We start from the raw sequence: 10,000 nt of genomic DNA on the forward strand, positions 1-10,000 counted from the left end.
AGCTATGTTTTTGTTACAGTTTTTCTAGATCATTTTGATGCTTGTGTCAACTCTGACATCACATTCTCAAAACAGTTAACACCCGTGTCTGAACAAAAGCACTCTGGCCAAAATGACACATTTTGCTTGCAAAAGGCTAATACTCTCAAAATACATGCAGCAAGCAGCAAAGCAAATCCTGCCTTCAAACAACACATACTGTACTGTCGTCACTGTGTGATTTCAATCAATCGTTACACAATGGACAACAAAATGCAAAAAATAGTTCTCAAATTGAGCATTTTTGCTATGTCTGTTCATTTTACTGGTATAAAGATGCCAGGTGGACACATTTGGTGGGACTTCCTGTATCTGGAATGGACTGTGTCAGACTAAACACACATGTACACACACACACACACACACACACACACACGCACACACGCACGCACACACACACACACACACACACACACACTCGCGCACGCGCACACGCACACGCACACGCACACACCACAGACACATCACAGACACACCACAGACACAAACAACACATTCTGTCGTCACATCACTGTGTGATTTCAATCAATCATTACACACTGGACAACAAAATAAAATCTAGTTCTCAAAATGAGCATATTTGCTATGTGTGTTCCATTTCTTTCTCATTGTTCTGGTATCAGAAAAAACTGTGAAAAGACAAAATGTACTGAATAAAAAATAATGTATTCATTCCTCCCAAGATGTAACTGTCATTGACATGTAAGACCTACAGTAAACTAGCCTAGAAATCTAGACGCACCCTAGCGGCAGCAAATTACATGTGCTCGAAAAATTAAACTTCTATCAGGCCAATCAAATCGTGTATAGAGTCGTTAGGTGGGCTTAACATAATGATTGATGGCAGAGTTGCAACGGTTTGGCTTGAATTCTCTGCTACTTGAAAACAAATAAGATGGATGTTGCTGTTGGCGAACAGTGTGACACGAGTTAAAGGAGAATTCCGGTGTGATATTGACCTAAAGTGTATTGAAACATGATACCGAGTGTGAACGTATGTCTCATAGCCCATCTCGGCTTGTCCCCTGCACTCCAAAATCTGGCGCTAGTTAGCCGATGCTACCAACAGCTTTTTCAATAGTGGTGCTTTGGCATCGGGCTAGCCATGCAAATAAATCACTGTTTTACACCATTTACGAGGCTCAATGTATCTCCACACTTCATTGGTAGACTTCCGAGGGCCCTGACATTTAAAACGAGACATTGAGAACTTTGAAAAAGCACTGGTAGTTTACTTACAAGACGATTTATACAGACAGTATCTTCACGAAGTTTAGCGTTTGCAGCCATCTTGAATTTAGTCACGATAAGTCGAGCAACGAGTAAGAATGAACAGGTATGATAAGGGATCAGATTCCAAAAATAATTCAGTGGAAATGCATGGATTCCAGTTGCTGCTACTGGAAGAAACTGGAATCTATGCATTTCCGCTGAATTATTTTTGGAATCTGATCCCTTATCATACCTGTTCAGATCTGTGGATCTGCATTGTCATTCTCACGCGAATAGTTCTCTTCTAAAGTGGCCTGTATAGCTAATCTGGTGACACCTTCCTTCACAGACAGTTAAAACATGACTAAGAATCTATGAAACTACCAGAGGTGGGACCAAGTCACTGTTTGGCAAGTCACAAGTAAGTCCCAAGTCTTAGCAGTCAAGTCCAAGTCAAGTCCCAAGTAAATACAGAGAAGGGCAAGTCGAGTCCAAGTCCAAGTCACATCAAAGCCAAGTCGAGTCCAAGTCCAAGTCCCAATCTTTTTCAAGTCCTGAACAAGTCATCAGGTACTCTTCACTTAATAATGCCATTATTAGACTATCGATCATAATTTTAGCACTTCCATCTAATCCACAGTATTTTTTGTTTATAAATACAGATTAAAATATGTTCAATGTTTCTGTCTTGTAATCTTTTACGACATATGCATGCGCATACCTGTGTAATCTGTAAACGGATATCTACATAACACTCAGCACAGCTGCAAATATATATATATTGTTTTTCCAAATTGCGGAGCCCACTGTAAGGATGAGTAATAATTTGACTGATGGTATTTCACTGCGCTAGGCCACAGATTTGCCTGCAAACAATTTATTAGGCTGTCTGGCAGTGGCGACTCATAAGGGAAGCCAAGGTCAACACTTTTATATTATTTAAAAGATAATAATGACAGTAATTTTGTTTTAAAGTATTCATTTCTTAAGAAATACTACACATTTGATGCTGTTTATCTCATTTGTAAATGGTGCACTGTCACTTTAAGCCCATTGTGTCACACGTTCTCATAATGATCCTTTTTTTACTAGCTCCGTTCAAATATAGCCTATGGCTAGTCCACAAACTCAAACATTGTTTGTGCCACATGTATAGCACAATATTAACAACGATAAGCATGATATTAAGTTGGCACAAACAGCTTTCATTCCCTTGGAAAGAGAAGCATGTATGACATGATGCTTGCTTGACATTTTCTGTTTGCAATTAAAAGTGAATTATGAGCCTGGTAGCCAGTAGCCACCTAGCTACAGTAGCTGAGTGAAATGTATTTCAATCGGCATATCATGTGCTTCATGTAAATAAATTATTGAATACTTCAAGACTATTAAGACCAGTTCCATTACACAAGGCAAAGACAACTCTTCATAATATTCTTGTCCACTTTCCAAATCACAGTGAGTGCAGCTATGTCATAGTGACCTGGATCTCATAGTTTATAACAGTACAGTAGGCTAGTGAGAACCGGATAATTCACAATCTCCTCTAATCTCGTATTTGTTGCCTTCACGATTTCCTTTTATATGTTTCTTATATTTAAAAGAAGATATCAATCATCATCAACAATGACAAGCCAGCTGGAACCTACTCATTTTCTCTCCCTCTCGTGCGTGCTTGGATGCGTTCTCAATTAAATGCAGTAGGCTAGCATAAGTTCAAGTTGGATCTTAATGGAGAGGACTCGAAAAGTATCAACTTTATGTAACATGCTGTTGGTGCTTTTTGGCATTAAACGTTCTCTAACAAGAGTGCAAATCAGTTTGCAGTAAAGCTACTAGTGATTGGCTAAATGTTGGTCCTTCCTCTGTCTCTTGGTGCCCTACACACAGTGCTTAACGCGTGTGGGGGTAGCGGCAGTACTGTACTGTGCTCTGGCCGCTTGTCTCCGCTATTTTGTTTTTATTTTTTTTAGTCGCGGGAAAGCGTCTGTGGGGTGACTGGTCCACGATCAGGAAATTTAGTTTTTGATTCGAGACATGTCAAGTCATCACAAGTCAAAGAGGCAAAGTCCGAGTCAAGTCTCAAGTGAATAGTATTCAAGTCCAAGTCGAGTCGCAAGTCATGCCGAATTTTATCAAGTCAAGTCTGAAGTCATTAAAATCATGACTCGAGTCTGACTCGAGTCCAAGTCATGTGACTCGAGTCCACATGTCTGGAAACTACTATGTAGACATATATGATGCAGACGGGCACGGGCACACACACACACACACAACCACACAACCACACATACACACAACCACACACCACACACACACTGTAGTGCCTTCCAGTAAGTCACTTCGGACGCCTCAGGGGTTTCAATAGTTTGTTCGTTCGTTTATTCCAGTATTTCGTTTCGTTCGTCTCTATAAATAAACTGACAAGTAACAAATACAAATACAATTGAAAACCATATGCCTGCTGGCGTTCCAACATCGAGTTCCAAAACCAACTACCCAAGGATTCCTCCTTTCTCTACCTATATGCCACTAATTGGCACAGGTGTGCAATTTAACTCCTTATGTGCCAAGGCCTTCCAAGGCCACAAGGTCATGTCACCAGCAGGGGTCATTAAATCAACTTAATCACGAGAATGTAATTAATGGCTCCTACACACCGGCCCTCTTATTGCTACCGGCTAAATAGGTACAATAACAAACTAAACTAAACACATGGAGCCATACATCACAATAACAATATACACAGTAAACACGTGGAGCCATACATCACAATATACACAGTAAACACGTGGAGCCTACATCACAATTCATTCAAGACCATATCACATGCAATAGCCTTTTTTTTTTTTTTTTTTTTTTTTTAAGAGTCCTTCTTGTTCAGTGCATAACTTAAAAGGAAAGGTCCATTATGCCGAGAGAGGCATTGTCCATTTCAGTGTGTATGTGTATTTGTATGAATGTGCGCATGTGTGTACGTTGCAAGACATTTCTTGCTCGGATAGTCCATAGTCCATGGTGCGCGTGTAAAGATCAGTATACATGTTAGTTCCTACAAGGTAAAATAAACATTACATATACATTGGACATTCATATCTACATGTCATTTTCCAACAATAAGCAAACCTTTGTGATCGGTCTGTCTATAACACTTGTCTTTGTTTTTAAAATCAAACTACGAACAATTCCCTTTGAATCTTTCTTTGTGTCAATAACTCCCCAACATCCAAGATCCCCTAGGGGCAGTAGGGTCTGCAATTAACACAATGTCACCATTTGCGTAGTTTCTTTTCTTTTTAAACCATTTTTGTCTTTCTTGTAGGTTTGGAAGATACTCTCTAACCCATCTTTTCCAAAATATATCAGCTAAGTATTGTATTTGCTTCCATTTGCGTCTACTATACACATCTGATTTCTGAAATAAGCCAGGCGGTAATGTGGGTTGCCCTTTGAGAAGTAAAAGGTGGTTGGGCGTTAGAGGTTCGAGGTCATTTGGACTATCTGAATTTGTGGTAAGTGGGCGACTATTCATTATGGCTTCTACCTCACAGATGAAAGTGTGAAGGGATTCATCATCTAATATCTGATCCTTTGTCAGTGATAAAAGTATTTGTTTGACCTGTTTTATTAACCTCTCCCATACTCCTCCAAAGTGTGAAGCGGCAGGTGGGTTGTAAGTCCATTTTATGCCTTTTTGTTGCAGAGCAACTTGGAGTTTGTTGCTTTGGTTCCACTCCTTTATGGCATGGTCAGATCTTATTTGCCGCACTTGCCCTCGTCTGCTTATGAATCTGCGGATTGCGTTGATACATGAATCAGTGTCAAGTGAATTGGCTATTTCCAAATGTATCGCTCGAGTTGTGAAACATGTAAAAATGACACCATATCGTTTCACTTCACTGCGTCCTCTTTTTACTGTAATTGGACCAAAGAAGTCTGCTCCAACAAAGGTAAATGGTGGTAAATCTGGTGTTATTCTTTCTTTTGGCAAGTCGGCCATCTTTTGTTCTCCTAAGTTTGAATGTAGGCGTCTGCAGAACACACACTCAGACCGTATCTTTCTAGCAAGGGAATTTGCTGCTGGAATCCAGTACTGCTGTCGCAGTTTGGCCAACATATGGTTCCTTCCACAGTGGCCTAGTTGTTCATGGATGTGTTTTAACACAAGTTTGGACACATGATGGTGTTTTGGAAGAACCACAGGATGTTTTCGGTCCTCTGGCATAGCCATTCTGCTTAATCTCCCTCCTGTACGAAGTAATCCATCTTGCAGAATAGGATCAAGCTTACGAATGTGGCTCTGACGACTGACATGAGCGTTTTCCTTTTGCGAGGTTTTGATTTCTTCTGGAAATGCCTCCATTTGAGTAAAGCGTACAATTGCATTTTCTGCTCTTTTGACATCTTCTAAAGTAATCTGCTGTACATTCATTCATTTTTTAACTGTTTGCATTTTTCTTTCCATCAGACATTGTTTCTCTGCATTTGAGTTCTTAATACTCATGTTGGTAAGTATTTCCTTTCTTTTCTGACTTAGTTGCAAGAGTATGTCTTTTAGCTTAAGTAGCCATGCTACTGCTCTGGTTAGATTGTTCCAATTTGAGTGATGGTGTATGAATGTGTGAGTAGGATTTTGTTCTTCCTTTACAATTAAGTTCATGCTAAGAACATCCTTCTTCACTTCCACATCATCTTCTTCTTCTTCTTCATGTGTTTGTATGGTAATGTCAGAATTTGTCCATTCAGATTCCTGACATTTGAGAAATTCTGGACCATTCAGCCAAACTTTCGAATTCAGAAGAGCACTGGCCTTGAGACCACGAGACGCACAATCAGCTGGATTTTGTTTAGTGTTTATGTATCTCCATTGTTTTACCTTGGTCATTTCTCTGATTGCGTTCACTCTATTGGCCACAAAGGTTTTAAATCTTTTGTTCTCATTCTGAATGTACTTCAATGTTGACGTACTATCTGTCCAGAAAATGGAGTTCTCAAGAGCAAGTTGTAACTCTGCTTTGATCAGTCTATCCATTCGTACTGCAAGCACTGCTGCAGTGAGTTCCATTCTTGGCATTGTAGTTTGTTTCAATGGTGCAACTCGGGATTTCCCCATTAGAAATGAAGTGTGCACTTCATGTCCTGAATTTGAGAGACGAACGTACGTGATACAACCATAACCACTTTCAGACGCATCACTAAAGTGATGTAGTTGTGCAGATGTTATCGGACCAAAGTTCTTTGGCTTGAAACATCTGTTGACACTGAGCTCTCCAATGCAACTTAGACCTGCCATCCATTCATGCCACAGCTGCGTGTAGTGGTCTGGTAGGTCTTTGTCCCAGGCATAATTCTGCTTGCAAAGATCTTGCAGAATGTTCTTAGCAGTAAGGACGAATGGAGAGATGAAGCCAAGAGGATCGTATACCGAGGATATGATGGACAGTATTCCCCTTCGAGTACATGGCTGCTGTTTCAGGCTCACTGCAAAAGTGAGTTTGTCTCTTTCTATGTGCCACTGTATGCCAAGAGTTCTTTCTGTAGGAAGATCGCTGGATTCCAAGTCGAGGTCTTTGACCTCCTTTGCTCTGGCTGCTTGTGGGATGGACATTAGGACAGTTCTGCTGTTACTTATCCATTTGTGCAAACGAAAGCCTCCCATTGAGCAAGCTCTTTCAAGCTCTTTGCACAACGTCACAGCATCAGCTTCAGTGGCCACCGATTTCAAGCAATCATCCACATAAAAATCTTGCTTAATTGTTTCCACTGTTTCATGCAAAAAGAGATCTTTGAAATCTTCGGCAGTTTGTTTGAGGGCGAAACTTGCACAACTTGGCGAAGATGTTGCCCCGAATAAGTGCACTGTCATTCTGTGTTCTTTCAATGGTTGACCTGAGTCACCATTTGGCCACCATAGAAAACGCAAAAAGTCCACATGGTTCTCCATAACTCTCACCTGGTGAAACATGCTTTCCACATCTGCCATAAGGGCGATTGGCTCCTGGCGGAAGCGCAACAGGACGCCCATCAGGTTACTGGTGAGATTTGGACCTTGTATCAATTTGCTGTTCAAGGATGTTCCCTGGAAGGATGCGGAACAATCGAATACAACTCTCAGGGAGCCCTTCTTTGGATGGTGCACTCCGTGATGTGGAATGTACCACACCTTTCCACTTTGGGTTTCTAGTTCATCAAAAGGCACCGCTTCTGCGTGGCCCTTTTCAAGCATTCCTTCTAGAAATGCAGTATATTCTTTATGATATTGTTCATTCTTTTCAAATTTTCTTTTCAGAGACATAACACGCTGCTGTGCCTGTTGGTAGTTGTTTGGCATCATTAAGTCATTTTCTTTAAAGGGTAACGGTAAGTAATAATGACCATTTCTTAGTTCCTTTGAACTTTCCATCACAGACATGAACTGTTTGTCTTCAACTGACATCTCGGATTTCTCCTCAGCTGCCAGTTCTGGAAAATCCTGATGATACTGTTTAATCAACAAGTCATTCAAATCTGCTACAGATATGCGATTAACTACGGTACATGAGTGACTTCCTTGCATTTGACATGTTTCTTGCATGAGCCCATTGATGACCCATCCTAAGGGTGTTCGAACAGCATATGGCCCATTACCTCTACTGTTTATCACCTTCCAAGGCTCCATAAGCTTTGCAGCATTTGTGCCTATTAACAACTCAATGTCAGCGTCCAATTGTGGAATTTTCACCTCACGTAAGTATTTCCATTTGTCTATTGATTCTTGTGTTGGTATGTGTCGTTTTGAAACTGGTAATTTCGTTTGAGTGTAGACCTCTGGGAGTTTATGGTACAGCAGGCCTTCCATATTGCTGACTTCAAGACCAGAGACTATACTGCTGTGGACATTTTTCTCCTGTCCCATTGTGCACAAGAGTATTGTGGTGTTTTTACCAGAGATGTTTAACTTTCTTTTCAAGGAGTCTGTGCAAAATGTAGCTGAGCTACCGGGATCCAGAAATGCATGAGTATTTATGACTTTGTCTGAATTTGAGACTTTTACTTTCACTGGGACGATAGCAAGAGTGCATTGTTTCGATTTACCGACGCCTATTGGATCATCATCATCATTTACAGATACCATAGCACTACTCAGTGGTTTGTTTCCAGTTGCGACGCAGTCATCTTTAATTCCATCTTTTTCTTTGCCAGTGTGAATGTGAAGGATGGTTGGGTGAGACAGAGAACATGTTTCACATTTCATTCTGTTTTTGCAGGTTTTGCTAACATGTCCCTTTGTTAGACAACCAAAGCACATCCCATTTACTTTCAGGAATTCTATTTTCTCACTGTTTGGTTTGGACTTAAACTTTTCACAATTTCCAAATGTGTGATTTCTTTCACAGAATAAGCAAGGCTTTTCAAGAGCACACTTATTTGTATTCAGTTTGTGTCCATATTGTGACTCGTTCCTTTTTATTTCAGGTGCCTGAGCAACTGTAGTGGCAAAGCTGGTCCTCCCACTAGGTTTGGTGAATGTTTTTTGTGGTTTAGATCTTGACACTACTTTGCTCTCCGTTGGGTTGATGATGTCACCAAATATTGGATCTAGCATTGCTCTAGACTGTCTTTCAATAAAGTCTATCAAGTCCTTGAATGTTGCTCTGTGTTTGTTATCTTGCATGCTACACACATTTGCTCGCCATCTATCTCGCAGCCTAAATGGAAGTTTAGACACAATGAGTCTTAAGTTGGTGGAACTTTCAAGCTCTTTTAATCCATCAATGTCTTGCATTGTATTGTAGCAGCTATGTAAAAAGAGAGCATAAGATCGCAGCCCATTGCCATCTTCTGGTTTGATGGTTGGCCAGTTCAAGGCTTTATTCATGTAAGCAGATGCTATTTTATAGCTGTTCCCAAAACTGTATTCTAGCTGCTTTTTAGCTTCCTTATACGCGACGGTAGGATCCATATGCATAAAGCTACTGACAAGGCTTCTGGGTTGGTCCCTTGTATACTGTTGGAAGTAGTATAGCCTGTCATCCATATTTGTAGTTTTATTCTCAACACATTGCTCAAATGCTTTGATGAAAGTCCTATATTGAAGAGCATCACCATCGAATATGGGAATTTCTCTATCTGGCAGAAGAGAGAGTGTTTGTTGTTTCACTAACATCTCAGTGATTTGAGTTTGTCTTTTTAATAGATCAGTGACGCTTGTATCATTGCCATTTGGGTGAATCTGGCTTCCTATTGGCGCTGAGACGCTCAAATTTGCATTTTGTTGTGCACCTACAGTTTGCCTAGGTCCAGTTCGAGGAGCTGATCCTTCTCTCTGCGATCTCACTGGTCTTTGTACTGTTGCAGGGGTGTTATATTCCGTTGGTGTACCGTATTTGTATATGCCCGACACTGAACGTTGGTCTTCAGCTTCTCTGAATATTCTAACCTTTGCCTCTGCAGCAGCAAGTTCGGAATCTATGACCATTTTTTCTCTTCGTGCTTTTAATTTTGCGAGGATATTTGCTTCTTCGATATCAAGGTCAATTTTGTCATCCAAAGCCTGCGCCTTTGCTCTAATAGCCGCACATTCTGCTTCGGCCTTTAGATGAGCGAAAGATTCTCGTGACGCGCAACTGAGAGCACTTGTTGCTTTGCAGCTATGCGTGACACTGTGCGCTGTTTGAGATGCGCTATCTTGAGGCTTAACAATATCGTCCTGATCCTCTTCTTTGTCATCATCTTGATCAACCTCGAGCCATTTTATGACACCTTCTAA

The sequence above is a fragment of the Alosa sapidissima genome, chromosome 3 (genome assembly GCF_018492685.1).
Source record: "Alosa sapidissima isolate fAloSap1 chromosome 3, fAloSap1.pri, whole genome shotgun sequence".
NCBI classification, from domain to species: Eukaryota; Metazoa; Chordata; class Actinopteri; order Clupeiformes; family Clupeidae; genus Alosa; species Alosa sapidissima.